The sequence below is a fragment of the Lissotriton vulgaris genome, chromosome 3_1 (assembly GCF_964263255.1).
Source record: "Lissotriton vulgaris chromosome 3_1, aLisVul1.2, whole genome shotgun sequence".
NCBI classification, from domain to species: Eukaryota; Metazoa; Chordata; class Amphibia; order Caudata; family Salamandridae; genus Lissotriton; species Lissotriton vulgaris.
In genome coordinates, this window is record NC_141689.1 from 296,824,494 (window position 1) to 296,839,506 (window position 15,013).

Sequence of the window (15,013 nt, forward strand, 5' to 3'; positions counted from 1 at the left end):
AAATGAACAATATATTTACTCGGAGTGACAAAATGGCGGTCAACACTTACTGATTTACTTCGAATCGAACGTTAACAGACGTCACGCAGCTAAAAAAAAATTCCGCTCACGCGCAGCCGCTGGAAGACATGTATCAACATATATGAGCCTCCTCAGCCACCCTCAGAAAACCTAGGGGGTCAGGATACGTCTCCCGTGCCCCCTTATACCCATTTCCCACATTGTTTTTCATCCATCTTGTGATTTAATTAAAACAAAACACAAAATAGGCATTACAGATTACAAAAGGGGGGACAAGGGTCCGCACTACCTATCTTACAGTGAGAATCACCATTGCTCCCCCCCCCCCGACTGACACCCTCCTTTGCCTCAGCTTGGATCATCATGTTTTTCATCCATCTTGTGATTTAATTGAAACGAAACACAAAATGGCGAACTCCCGTTACGCAACCGATGAGCGACCCGGTTCGCGTACCGGGAAGCGATTCTACCGCGAAAAATCGAAAACATTTTTTTTGCCCCACGGGACCCTTTAATAACACCAACATCATTCCTAGGGGTTCAAGAGGGGTCTACCTTGCCCCCTTTCATTAAATTCCCCCTTCGTTTTTCTCCTCCTCTTGTCTCTCGATCCTACCGAGAGACAAGATGGCGGCCGCTCCGGACTGTTTAGAATGTTGACAGACACCGAAGAGCCAATCAGCTTCGCTTCGCTTCGCGAAGTTCCGTTACGCGTCAGGTACGCGAACCGGGGCGCTAACCGGGACGCTGTCACAGATATATATATTTTTTAAAACGTTAATTTCTCAAAATCCACTGGAGCACATATATTGAGACCTAGCAAAGGCACATCGGGCTAACAGTCCCTACAATTTTACCAAGTTTCATGCAAATCCATTCAGCCGTTCGAGCTAAAAGTGAGGCCAACCACCCTATGGAAATAAACATGGGAAAAACGCGTTTTGGGACCCCCCTTTTTTCTCGGCCCCCCCTTGATGAACACCCCTCAAATTTTGAGGGGCTGCTCAGAAACAAAATGTGCCATTTTCCTGAAAATTTCAGCCAATTCCGTCCACAAACGCCAAAGTTATTAGACATAGAATTTTCAAAAATCCCATAGAGAAAAAATCCTAACTATATATACCTACTGGCGACCGCCAGTAGGTAATATATATATATATATATATAGATATATATATATATATATATATATATATATATATATATATCACTGAAAAAACCATAGGTTTCAGGCCTTATATAGTTAGGAATTAGCATATAAAAAACCTTTGAAATTCACTGAAAAAACCATAGGTTTCAGGCCTTATATAGTTAGGAATTAGCATTTAAAAAACCATTGAAATTGCTCCTATATAGTTAGTTGTACTAACTATATTTCATGCATATTTAAATACCGAAGCAAACCACATTCACTGGATGATGTCATCAGTGATGTCATCTTGTCATCAGTGATGTCATTTGAGATGTCATCAGTGATGTCACTGACCATGTCATGAATGATCTAATATGTGACATCATCAGCAGTGGAATGCGGGTGCGCGAAATATAGTTAGTACAACTAACTATATAGGAGCAATTTCAATGGTTTTTAAAATGCTAATTCCTAACTATATACGGCCTGAAACCTATGGTTTTTTCAGTGAATTTGCAAGGTTTTTTTAATGCAAATTCCTAAAATATAAGGCCTGAAACCTATGGTTTTTTCAGTGAATTTGCAAGGTTTTTTAAATGCTAATTCTATTAACGGATAACGTTTAAATATGTTAATATCCTTGTGGGACCACCTGAGCAGCCCTAGGGGGTCAGGTTCTTTGTACACTGCCCCCTTTTTGCTTTCTACACATTTGTTTTTCTGCTTCTTTTGTGCCTCGGTCTACCTAGCACAAGATGAATGCCAACACTTCCTGGTTAGAAGTATTGACAGCCAATGAGCATGCTGCTTTCCTGTTGGCAGCCATCTTGTGCCTCGGTAGAACCAAGGCACAAGAAAGCAGTGAAACAAAGGTGCAAAACACGCAAAGGGGGCAGGGTATAAACCCCCTGACTACCTAGGCCTGCTCAGGGGGTCCCACAAGGACCCCCCAGGCCCAAAAATAATATACCTGTAAGCGTACATGGGAACGCACCCAGCGCTTACCCCGCAAAAATTTCAACAATAAAATATATCGTTTTTTTGCACCACAGGTTCCTTCTAGGCCTCCCTCAGCAAACCTAGGGGGTGAGGGGGTGTCTACCCTGCCCCCTTATAATCATTTCCCCCTTTTTATTTTCACCTCTTGTGTCTCAATTCTACAGAGACACAAGATGGCGGACTCTCCGGACTGTTTAGAATGTTGACAGACACCCGAGAGCCAATCCGCTTTCCGCTTGCGCACTTCCGTGGCGCTCCGGGTGCGCTCCCCTGTACGCGTACCCGTAAGCGCTGGAAGTGCGCATATGGATATATATAAGTGTTTTTGAACCTAATTTTCGTAAAAACCACTGGAGCAATTTTCACCAAATATAGAAAAGGCACTTCTGCGTACCAGTTCCTACAATTTTGCAAAATTTGGTGTAATTCCGTTCAGCGGTTCGGGCTGTAGCCTTGTCTATTCGTTCTATGGAAATGAACATGGTGAAAACATGTTTTGGGACACCCCTTTTTTCTCGGCCCCCGCATGACGAATCCCCCCGAAACTTCCAGGGAAGGAGCAGAGCGGAGCTGGCCTAAATTTTGGAAAATTACACGCCAATTCCTCAACCAGCGCCAAAGTTATTCCCAATAGAATGTTGTGGATTTCCTATGGTAGCTAGGTCCTAACTATATATACCTACTGGCTATCGCCAGTAGGTAATATATATATATCTATCTATCTATATCTATATATATATATATATATAGATATATATAGATAGATATATATATATATATATATATCTATATATATATATATATATATATATATATATATATATATATATATATATATATAGATATAGATATAGATATAGATAGATAGATAGATAGATAGATAGATAGATAGATAGATATATAACAACAATCCTCCACACATTCATGCCTTTCCAGGGAAAATGAAGGAGGCGGACCACAGGAAACCAGGCAGGAAGGTATTTATTTTTCCCCCGCTTTGCTGCGACTGTTTTCAAGCACAGCCGTGCTCTTGATCACACAAAGTTGTTAACAGCAATGTGGCATTTTTTAAAGTGGTTTCAAAATTGCCCGCCCTCAGTGCACATGATCACGTGATGCATTTTACGCATAGACATAAAAGACACTTGTGCATTTTCGTCATTTGAGATGTCATCAGTGATGTCACTGACCATGTCATGAATGATGTAATATGTGACATCATCAGCAGTGGATTGCGGGTGCGCGAAATATAGTTAGTACAACTAACTATACAGGAGCAATTTCAATGGTTTTGTATGAGTGAAATATCCAGCTAACTATAACACCCCTAAAACTTATAGTTTTTTGAGTGAATTTCAAAGGTTTTTTAAATGCTAATTCCTAACTATGTAAGACCTGAAACCTATGATTTTTTTCAGTGAATATACATATATATATATATATATATATATATATATATATATATATATATATATATATATATATATATATATATACCTACTGGCTATCGCCAGTAGGTATATATAGTTAGAATTTTTTCCCTATGGGACTTTTGAAAATTCTATGTCTAATAACTTTGGCGTTTGTGGACGGAATCGGCTGAAATTTTCAGGAAAATGGCACATTTTGTTTCTGAGCAGCCCCTGAAAATTTGGTGGGGTTTCGTCAAGGGGGGGCTGAGAAAAAAGGGGGGTCCCAAAACGCGTTTTTCCCATTCATTTTTCCATAGGGCGGTTGGACTCACTTTTAGCTCGAACGGCTGAATGGATTTGCACGAAACTTGGCAAAATTGTAGGGACTGTTAGCCCGATGTGCCTTTGCTAGGTCTCAATATATGTGCTCCAGTAGTTTTTGAGAAATTAACGTTCAAGCCAAGATATATATCTGTAACAGCGCTCTGGGCAGCGATCCGGTCCGCTTACTTTTCGCTTATCGGAACTTTGCGCGCAGAAAGCTGATTGGCTCTCCGGTGTCTGTCAACATTCTAAACAGTCCGGAGCGGACGCCATCTTGTCTCTCGGTAGGATCGAGAGAGAAGAAGAGGTGGAAAACGAAGGGGGAATTTAATGAAAGGGGGCAAGGTATCCCCCTCTTGACCCCCTAGGAATGTTGTTGGGGTTATTAAAGGGTCCCGTGGGGAAAATAAAAAAAAAAAGATTTTTCACGGTAGAAGCGCGGCCGCGAACTGGTAGCAAAACGGGAATTCGCCATTTTGTGCTTCGTAAATTAAATTACTAGTTATAAGTGGGTGCGGGAGACGTATCCTAATCCCCTATGTTTCCTGAGGGTGGGTGAGGAGGCTGATATATGTTGATACATCTCTTCCAGCGGCTGTGCGTGAGCTTTTTTTTTTTTTTTGCTGCGTGACAGTCCGGAGCGGCCGCCATCTTGTCTCTCGGTAGGATCGAGAGAGAAGAAAAGGTGAAAAACTTAGGGGGAATTTAATGAAAGGGGGCACGGTATCCCCCTCTTGACCCCCTAGGAATGTTGTTGGGGTTATTAAAGGGTCCCGTGGGGAAAATAAAAAAAAAATGATTTTTCACGGTAGAAGCGCTTCACGGGCCGCGAACTGGGCCGCAAACTGGTAGCGAAACGGGAATTCGCCATTTTGTGCTTCGTTAATTAAAGTACTAGGTATAAGGGGGTGCGGGAGACATATCCTAATCCCCTATGTTTCCTGAGGGTGGCTGAGGAGGCTGATATATGTTGATATATCTCTTCCAGCGGCTGCGCCATCTTGCCTTTTTTCGAATGCCACAATTTTGTCGTGCACGGCAGCCATTTTAGATGCCAGGCTGGTCCCAGGCTATCACCTACCCCTGCGGATGTAGTTTATGGCCCCAGCTGTAGAGAATTCAGACATGCCAATCCTCCTGATTCAGGCGTGTGAGTACTGATTTCAGTGCTAGTCTCCCGCCTCCCGATTTCTGCAAGCAAAAACCCGGGGGCATATTACGAACAACTAGCGATAATTTTTGTCTATAACTTGTTTAGAGACAAAAATTATCGCCGCACATCGGCGATTTTTATCGCAGATAAACCTTGCTATTATCGCAGAAAAGTCAGCGATATTCATGTATTATCGACCTAATGCTCTTAGCCAGGTTATCCACCTCCCATTGGATAACATGGCTAAGAACTGCTCAGGGCAGGTGTTAGATTTTGGAGATATTCGCGCTTAGCGCGAATATCTCCAAAAGTTGGTAATAGAAGGTAGCGATGTTAGGGACTGTTTCCAGTCGCTAACATCTTGGCACGCCACTTTGCATGTCATTAGTGATAAGTATCACTGACATGCAAAGCCGGGCCCAAGATGGTCGCTATCTCCTTTTAGGTGTCACTAACTGGTGTTAGCGACAGCTTGATAATAGGGAAATAATTTTATCTCCGCTTTCATGGTTTTTAAAGCCAAAAAAGCGGAGATAAACCCCCTTGATAATATGCCCCACGATTCCTTGGGGGTTTCAGCTGACAGGGCTTGGTATTGTGTTACATGGTAATTTTTCCATGAAACGTCAGAGGGTCGATGCAGGGGTTCTAGAAGAGGTGATAAACCATTTAAGCCTCATGAACAAGCGCATGGTCTTTTAAAGATTTGTGAAGTACTCGGGGCGGCGGTGTGTGTGTGCCCTCTTTCAGGAGCGGGCGGGGGGGCACTGCCAGCAACTTGCCAGGTCAGGTAGTGTTCAACACGTGCATCACCCTTTCTCTGCCTGCTATTGCGCTCCATGCTTCGGAAAGGTAAGAAAAAGAACGTGCATTTGAGTTTGAAATGTCCGATCCTGCAGCAGCACACTTCCAAAGCCCACACATGACAATAACCCGATTCAAGGCCCCATTCACCCGTTTTTCAAAAAATAGATAACACTCCAACAAATTAAGGTTATAAAACTTTATTAACTTTTAACGATAATGAACAGAACAAAAACTAAAAACATTTAAACATTTATTAACACAAAAAGCAACAATGGTTAGAAGCTGTCTTTTGTGCGAATAGTCCCAAGGCAGCACAACGTGCAGAGTTCTGGACGGCACCCAGGTGATGTCGCCTGGGTGCCGCACTGGTTTAGGGATCCTACAATGCTGCTCCGAAAATTGGCGTGGGGCGTCCCGGGTGGGGCGGGGGGAGGCCTCGTCAGTAGCGGTCTGTTGTGCGAATAGTCCCAAGGCAGCACAACGTGCAGAGTTCTGGACGGCACCCAGGTGATGTCGCCTGGGTGCCGCACTGGTTTAGGGATCCTACAATGCAGCACAGAAAAACAGCGTGGGGCGTCCCGGGTGGTGCGGGGGGAGGCCTCGTCAGTAGCGGTCTGTGTCCAGTGTCACATGGCTGACACAACATGTACGACAGGCACCCAGGTGATGTCCAGTAAACTGCCGCACTGGTTTTGGTATCCTACAATGCTGCTCCGAAAATTGGCGTGCGGCGGCCCGGGGGGGGGGGGGGGGGGGAGGCGGCGTGAACGGGCCTCCCCAGGTGGCGGCCATCTAGCTGAGTTGCGCTCGCTCTTGCGGCCACAGCGTCTCGCTCACCATGTTGTGGAGTTGCTCCCACTCTTGCAGTGCAGCGATAGGCGGCTGCCACATGGCTGTCAAAATGGCGGACGGCTCTTCGGTTTTGGGCCTGGTCCACTGAAATGGCCCTGGGACACCTTGGAAGTCGGACGCTTGCCTGCTAGGGCTTGGGCTCCATTCTCGAAAAGCGTCCCCTCAGCCGTGAAGATTGTATAAAAGTCTTGGGGGCCCCCGACTCCCGCAGGCTTCCGGTGGGGAGCGGCTGACATGATTGCTCGCGGAATGACCACGACGGAGCCAAGAGATGGTGGTGCTCTCATGCTGACGCCAGCTTCAGTCTGAATGATCCAGAAACAAGGTGGGGCTTTCATCGTTTGGGAAAAAAAAATGTTCTAAACCAATGAAAAGTGTTATTTTTAGGTCATATGACCAAGCCTTCCATCTTTAGGAAACCAAAAGTAAAATGAACCAATGAAAAGTTTTATAAACAAGTCACATGACCTGTTATGCGACATAGGGCTACAAAAAGCGTAGAAAATCCGTTGGCACGTGAGGCGGCGTCAGTAGCGGACCGATGTGCGAATAGGCCGAAGGCAGCACAACGCGCCGAGATCCGGATGGCACCGAGGTGGTGTCCAGCAAATTGCCGCACTGGTGTGGCCATCCTACAATGCTGCGCCGAAAGACGGCGTGTCCAGCTGAATTGCGGTCACTGTTGCGGTACAGTGACTCGAACGCGCCGAGATCCGGATGGCGCCGAGGTGGTGTCCAGCAAATTGCCGTACTGGTGTGGCCATCCTACAATGCTGCGCCGAAAGACGGCGTGTTCAGCTGAGTTCCGGTCACTCTTCCGGCACAGTGACTCGAACGCGCTGAGATCCGGATGGCACCGAGGTGGTGTCCAGCAAGTGGCTGCACTGGTGTGGCCATCCTACAATGCTGCGCCGGAAGTCGGCGTGGGGTGCCCCGTTGGCTTATGAGGTGATGTCAGTAGTGGACTGATGTGTGAATAGGTCGGAACCAGCACAAGGCGCCAAGATCCGAATGGCAAGTCCTGGATGTTGAGTGCCTCAGTTGAGATTTCTGAGCAGTGCTTGTAGAACTGTCTGAAGCTTATTTGCACCTGCTGCAGCTTCACTAGGTCCGGCGGAACTTGTTGCCTTTTCCTTTCTGCTTCTTTTCCTACAATGCGTTTCTTCTGAAGACACGACCAGGTCCCTGAATGTGTGCAGGGGGACGCTATTGAATGAATGAATGCGCCGAGATCTGGATGGCACCGAGGTGGTGTCCAGCAAATTGCCGCACTGGTGTGGCCATCCTACAATGCTGCGCCGAAAGTCGGCGTGGGGTGCCCCGTTGGTTTATGAGGTGATGTCAGTAGCGGACCGATGTGTGAATAGGTCGGAACCAGCACAAGGCGCCCTGCACTGTTGAGCCTTTTTCAATGTCTGTTTTTTGTTCTTTCCCCTCCATCAAAAACAAAACAAAAATACAAGGCGCCAAGATCCGAATGGCAAGTCCTGGATGTTGAGTGCCTCAGTTGAGAGTTCTGAGCAGTGCTTGTAAGACTGTCTGAAGCTTATTTGCACCTGCTGCAGCTTCACTAGGTCCGGCGGAACTTTTTTCCTTTTCCTTTCTGCTTCTTTTCCTACAATGCGTTTCATCTGAAGACACGACCAGGTCCCTGAATGTGTGCAGGGGGACGCTATTGATTGAATGAAAATGGCGGCTTGACACAAAGCTGACTCAAGCGTTACTGTTGGTGCTATACAGACAAAAATTGGTTTTCAGTTTGTACATTCTTCAGGTTTTTTTTTTCCATCCAAGTCTGATTGAGAGTTTGTAGAAAAATGGCTTCAGATTTTCCACATACTACTCTTCAACATTCTTCCTAAATGTAACAATGTGAAACTCACTAGGAGAACGGCTGTTTCTGTTTCCTTTCAAAATGCTGCCATTAATATTTTCTGAATGGAAGACACCATCTTGTAACATAAAGGGCCGAAAGGGGTTCTGGTCTGGCCGATGGTTGGTGGAGACATTTTGACTATATCTTGGACCTGCCCGGCCTCGCCCAAAATGGCGCCGGTATAAATGGGACTCGTAACTCTTTGCCCGCAAATGTATATCTAGAAAATGTTATTGTAAGTGGCCCTGTCGTATTTTAATTACAAAATGTACGTCCACCGATTCCGCAACTGTTAGACACCTTTGTTCTTGTCACCTAATGGCCCGCTCGTTACGTTCTTCTACAGTGTAAATGTCTCCTCATCATATACGATTTGAGTTTGCTCCGTGGCCGGCCCACGTGGTTATAGGCCCGTATTTGTATACTGACATTTTCACAATAAAGGTTTTTAAAACAAAACACGGTAGTAGTATTTTCATTTGTAAAGTTTTTACTTTTAGTGACTGTTTTCGAATCAGTAAAAGGCAAGTGAAATAAAGCAGTCCAATTACATGACGGATAAAAGGTATAATATGTAGGAACGCAGTAAAGATAAATGGTCAAGGGCAGTTGTGTTTTTCATGTCTGCAACATAAAGTGATCGATAAGAATCTGATAATCAGGCGTATCGGCGACTAAGACAGCAGGCCGAATCTCTTTTACTCAACGGCTCCGTCATGGAAGGAAGAAACGCCCTTTTTCTCGAAAAAGGAATATATTTTACTTGCAAGACAGTTGTAAATTTTCCGGGAAAGTACATTAGCCTGGAATATTATAACATATGTTTGAAAAAAAAATATTGTTCGAAAATAATAAAAAGCGTAATTTTTAGGTCATATGACCAAGCTTTTCATCATTAAATTAACAAAAGTAAAATGAACCAATGAAAAGTTTTATTAACAAGTCACATGACCTGTTATGCTTACGTTACGCGCTGCGCGCCGCGCCTCGGATCACTTCCGGGTGCGCTAACGCGGCGTGTCATAAAACGCATTACGCGACAACGTAGGTCAAGAATATAGTCTAAATGTCTCCACCAACCAGCGTTCAGAACACAACCCCTTTCAGCAGTCCAAAAAGTTCTGTTAAATGACAACAGAGGGGACAGGCAACAAGAACCATCAGTCAAAGAGGGGAGGGCAAGTTCTTCTCTTCCGGGTCATGTTGGGGCGCTACCGGAACTGATCGAATTGGTAGTCTACAGTGTTTCTGGATGTTTCAGACTAAAGCTGGCGTCAGCATGAGACCACTACCATCTCGTAGCTCCGTCGTGGCCATTCCACGAGCAATCATGGCAGCCGCTCCCCACCAGAAGCCTGCGGGAGTCGGAGGCCCCCAAGACTTTTGTAGAATCTTCACGGCTGAGGGGACGCTTTTCGAGAATGGGACCCAAGCCCTAGCAGACAAGCGTCCGAGTTCCAAGGTGTCCCAGGGCCATTTTAGTGGACCAGGCCCAAAACCGAAGAGCCGGCCGCCATTTTGAGAGTCCTGTGGCAGCCGCCTATCGCTGCACCGCAAGAGCGGGCGCATCTCAACTACATGGTGAGCGAGACGCTGTAGTCGCAAGAGCGGGCGGAAAACAGCTGAATGGCGGAAGAGGCACAGTGTAGCAAAAGCGGGCGGAATGGCAACTAAAACGATAAAGGGGCGCCTCACTACAGCTTGTCTTCAGGTCAAACGGATTGTGGGACAAGATCCAGAATTGAAGAGTCATCAAAAGGCAAAAAGTACCGCCGGACCCCGGGAGCCGGCCGCCTATGTCGGGGGCGATCTCAGGCTACACCAGTGCTATAAGACTTGGGGAGGGTGTCGGAGCCAAGCGTCTTCTCCGAGTCCATGGCCATCACAGCGCCCCTCAGGGGCCTCCGTCAAGCTGTTTAGGAAGGTAACATATCACATTGTTTTCTAATGCAGTCAGGTCCACAAACGACACTCACTTACTTTGAGAATAGTGAAGCTGCAGTAGGTGGAAATAAGCTTCAGACAGTGTTACAAGCGCTGCTCAGAACTCTTAACTATGGCACCCAACATCTAGAACTTATGCTATTTGAGAATGGTAGTGACATCGAAGCATGTCAGGGACCAAAACCATTAACGTACTTTCACGTATGAAAATCTTACTTGGGGAGGGGGCAGGAGCGAAGCGCCCCCTCCCAGTCAGCGCCACCACACCGTATGTTGAAAATCTGAAGCCATCGTTCTACAAAGTCAACCAAACTTGGATTGAAAAATCTAGAAAAATGTACAAACTGAAAACCAGTTTTGGTCTGCATAGCATCAGTAACAACGCTTGAGTCAGCTTTGTGTCAAGCCGCCATTTTGATTCAACAAAGCACAGGCATTGAAAAAGGCTGAAATTCAGAACTCTAAACTATGGCACCCAACATCCAGGAGCTTGCTATCCGGATCTTGGAGCCTTGTGCTGTTTTCGATCTATTCACACATCGGTCCACTACTGACATCATCTTATAAACCAACGTTATGTAAATAGTTTTTTAATAAAATGTTTTACCCTGTTTCTTTGCTGGTGTGTTGTCTATATTTTTAATATTTGCATAGGGTTTGTCATTATTTTGTGCGGGATGGGTGATGGAGCCGAGCTGTCTTGCAGCCCTCATGGTGTGGAGCTCAGTTCATCTCACTATTTTCGTATTTCTCAAGAAGGGTTGTTCCTAATATTTCTATTTTAGCGAGGTCAAAAAGAGATCCAATTAGTGGCCTACTGATTTTGCTCGATTACTTTTATTTTTTTACACGATTTTTCACTATCTGCAAAGACTAAACAGAGTATTGCGACTTTGTGCTTGTTTGTAAATAGAGAATGATCCAAAGAGAACCAATTCTAAAACAGTAAATGCTTGGACAACAATCAATCAAATGGAGAGACAAGGAGGTACGACGGATTACAACGGGGGTAAAGGCCTGCGTTAACTACCCTTCTGTATCTGCAAAGAGAGAGTACTACTAAGGCAAAAGAGGGGAGGGGGGGGGGCAGCGTTCAAAGCACATCAGCGTGCATAAATACGAAAATGTTTTTATCTATCACGTACTTGACATTTTAAAGCTTTTCATATTTGCTATTAAAAAACCAATGAAATTCACAGAAAAAACCATAGGTTATAGTGGATATATAGTTAGGAATTTGCATTTACAAAACCTTGAAAATTCAATGAAAAAACCATAGGTTATAGGCCATATATAGTTAGGAATTAGCATTTACAAAACCTTATTTTACTCGCATAAAACCATTGAAATTCCATATATAGTTAGCTAACTATAAGCGCTAACTATATATCGCGCACCCGCAATCCACTGCTGATGATGTCACATATTACATCATTCATGACATGGTCAGTGACATCACTGATGACATCACTGATGACATCTCAAATGACATCACTGATGACAACTCAAATGATATCAATGATGACATCTCAAATGACATCACTGATGACATCACTGATGACAACTCAAATGACATCACTGATGACATCTCATTTGTCATCACTGATCACATCACTCATGTGATAATACAATGAACCTCTTCAGACTCTAATATAACCTTACATACACTCAGTATAAACAGACACTCACAGACTGTCACTCATCCATGGAGTTACTCACACACCTAGTCAGTCATGCAAAGAATCAATCACACCTCCATTTCCTCAACTATACAGTTATACACATCTTACTTATTCAAACATATAATAACACATATTTACTCTCTTATATAATCCCTGATACAAGCTCACAGTGATCGATACAGCCACTCACACATTCACTGGGTCTTATGTTCAGTTATTTATATATCTCAACTCTCACATGTATTGTGTTTTACATACGTACTTACTTGCACATGTAGCAATGAGAAATCCATTCACTCACCAACACACCCATGCACAGTGAACCGCCCATATAGCTGTTTCCACATGCACTCTTGAACTCATACTCCTAGTGAATCAACTGCTTACACATCTATGCACAGAGTCACGCACCTCCCAGCCACCCACACACACACTCAGCCTCCCATTCAAATATTTGGGCAACCAATCAATAACCCATATGGCCACTCTTATAGCTACTGATCAACACATGCAGCAGCTTACACAACAACAAACATACTGATGCACGAATTAAGACAGTTTAGTCACTAACCCATGTACTCAGTGAGACACATTTAATCACTCACTCATACAGTCAGTCATGCACCTACTAAATTCTTCATCCAGACACTTATACATCCACTCATTCTTCAATATGTGAAACATATTTAAACTTTACAGACACATACAATCACTGGTTGTTTTGATCAGTGATGTCATCAGTGATGTCACTGACCATGTCATGAATGATGTAATATGTGACATCATCAGCAGTGGATTGCGGGTGCGCGATATATAGTTAGCGCTTATAGTTAGCTAACTATATATGGAATTTCAATGGTTTTATGCGAGTAAAATAAGGTTTTGTAAATGCTAATTCCTAACTATATATGGCCTATAACCTATGGTTTTTTCATTGAATATATATATATATATATATATATATATATATATATATATATATATCCGGTAAACCGCGTCTCCAACCAGCAACAATCTCCCACACTGAGATAGAGATAACACGGACCAAGTAAGTGCTGAAGATTTTATTTGTGCAAATTCAGCCGCATGACGTTTCGGCTCCGAAGAGCCTTGCTCACATGACAACATTCTAGTATAGAGAACGCTCATTTAAAGTGCCAGCAATTAGTTGAAACAACGTCACCTGATCGGGCTGATAGTAGACATAGACAAAATACAAGAGTTGGGATAACATAGCAGAGGTATTGCATGAGTCAGTATCGTTTTTTTACAGAAAATAACACAATGTAAAATCAATTGCAGTTAAATACTGTGAGCTCAATCTCGTTTTTTTACAGAAAATAACACAATGTAAAATCAATTGCAGTTAAATACTGTGAGCTCAATCTCTGCATTAAAAAAGTCAAATATTGTGTATTCAAAAGCAGTAATATGGGCAATTTTCAAAACAAAAAATCACGGTCAAATACCCCATCATATATGTATCATTCGATTCAATTAGAGAAACGCAGTTTGACGTGTATTTTTCAATACAATTGTACCTAGTCGGTTGGCAATGCAGTGAAATTATATTGCTACATTTTAGGCTGAGTGCAAATTACGCAATAGTGCAAATTTCATATCCTCAGATAATGGTCTCTTTGGATTTCTGTGCAAAATACGCAGCTGTGCAAATAGCTTGTTCTAATCATATGAACATATAAAGTGCATATAGTAATAAATATTTTCAAAAAATGCAAATTTCACTTGTTACTGCAATCGTACTACCAAATTTTCTAATGGATAAAAAATACATTAAAATCAGCTACAATTCTTTGTCTAAATATTGATAAAACATCATAAAATCACTGTTTTATCACAATTCTAAGTTTAAAAAAGCCTATATGTATAAAATCCACAAATATGTCATTATAAATAATCTCTTCGATTGTCCTATAAGTGAAAAAATCCTTAGTGTGAATAAAACTATAAATTGGATCATCTTGTTAAAGACTAATAGGGCTTGAGGACCCTTATGGTCTAAAGATGATATTAGCCCTTCTTTTAGGAAACATAATTCATATAAACAGCAGCAACTAAAGTACTAAATAGATCTACTTCAAATCATCACAGAATATTGGAAGCATATATTCAATCAACATAATGCTATATCCCCAATTTAGATCTAATATTACTATTTTCCCAGCCGGGTAAAAATAGTAGGAGCCAGGCTCATGATATTAATAACTTTAAAGGGGCCAGGATAGAACAGTTAGGTGGCTTGACTGTTATGGGAGGCATGTATACATATCTTTAGTGACATTCAATCCTCCAGGGACCTTAGTGTCGAGTAGGAGGATATAACGGGTTTCCAATCTTCGTAATTTGGCTTCTCTGTCTCCGCCACGTCTAGTGGCTTTGACCGCGTCAATGACAAAATATTTCACTGAGGTGTTTACACTTTGATGATACTCACGGAAGTGCCTAGCTACCGGATACGTATTATCTCCATTGGTGATGGCCCTCAAATGCTGGAGGATAAGTTTGTGTACCTGTAGCTTGGTACTTCCCACATATTTTAGTGGGCAGGGACATTGCAATACATATATTGCAAACTCAGTTTTGCATGTTAAAACCTGAGATATAGGATGTTGTAAGCCACTGAACCCATCTGTGTATGATTTGACATTTACGCCATGGTTACAAGCCTTACAGGTTTTACACCTGAAGAATCCCTTGTTATTTTGCCACCACATAGTTTTTTCAATCGGCTCAGGGTTGGTGTCAACTAATTGGTCTTTAAGAGAGGATGCCCTGCTGAATGTTAATGAC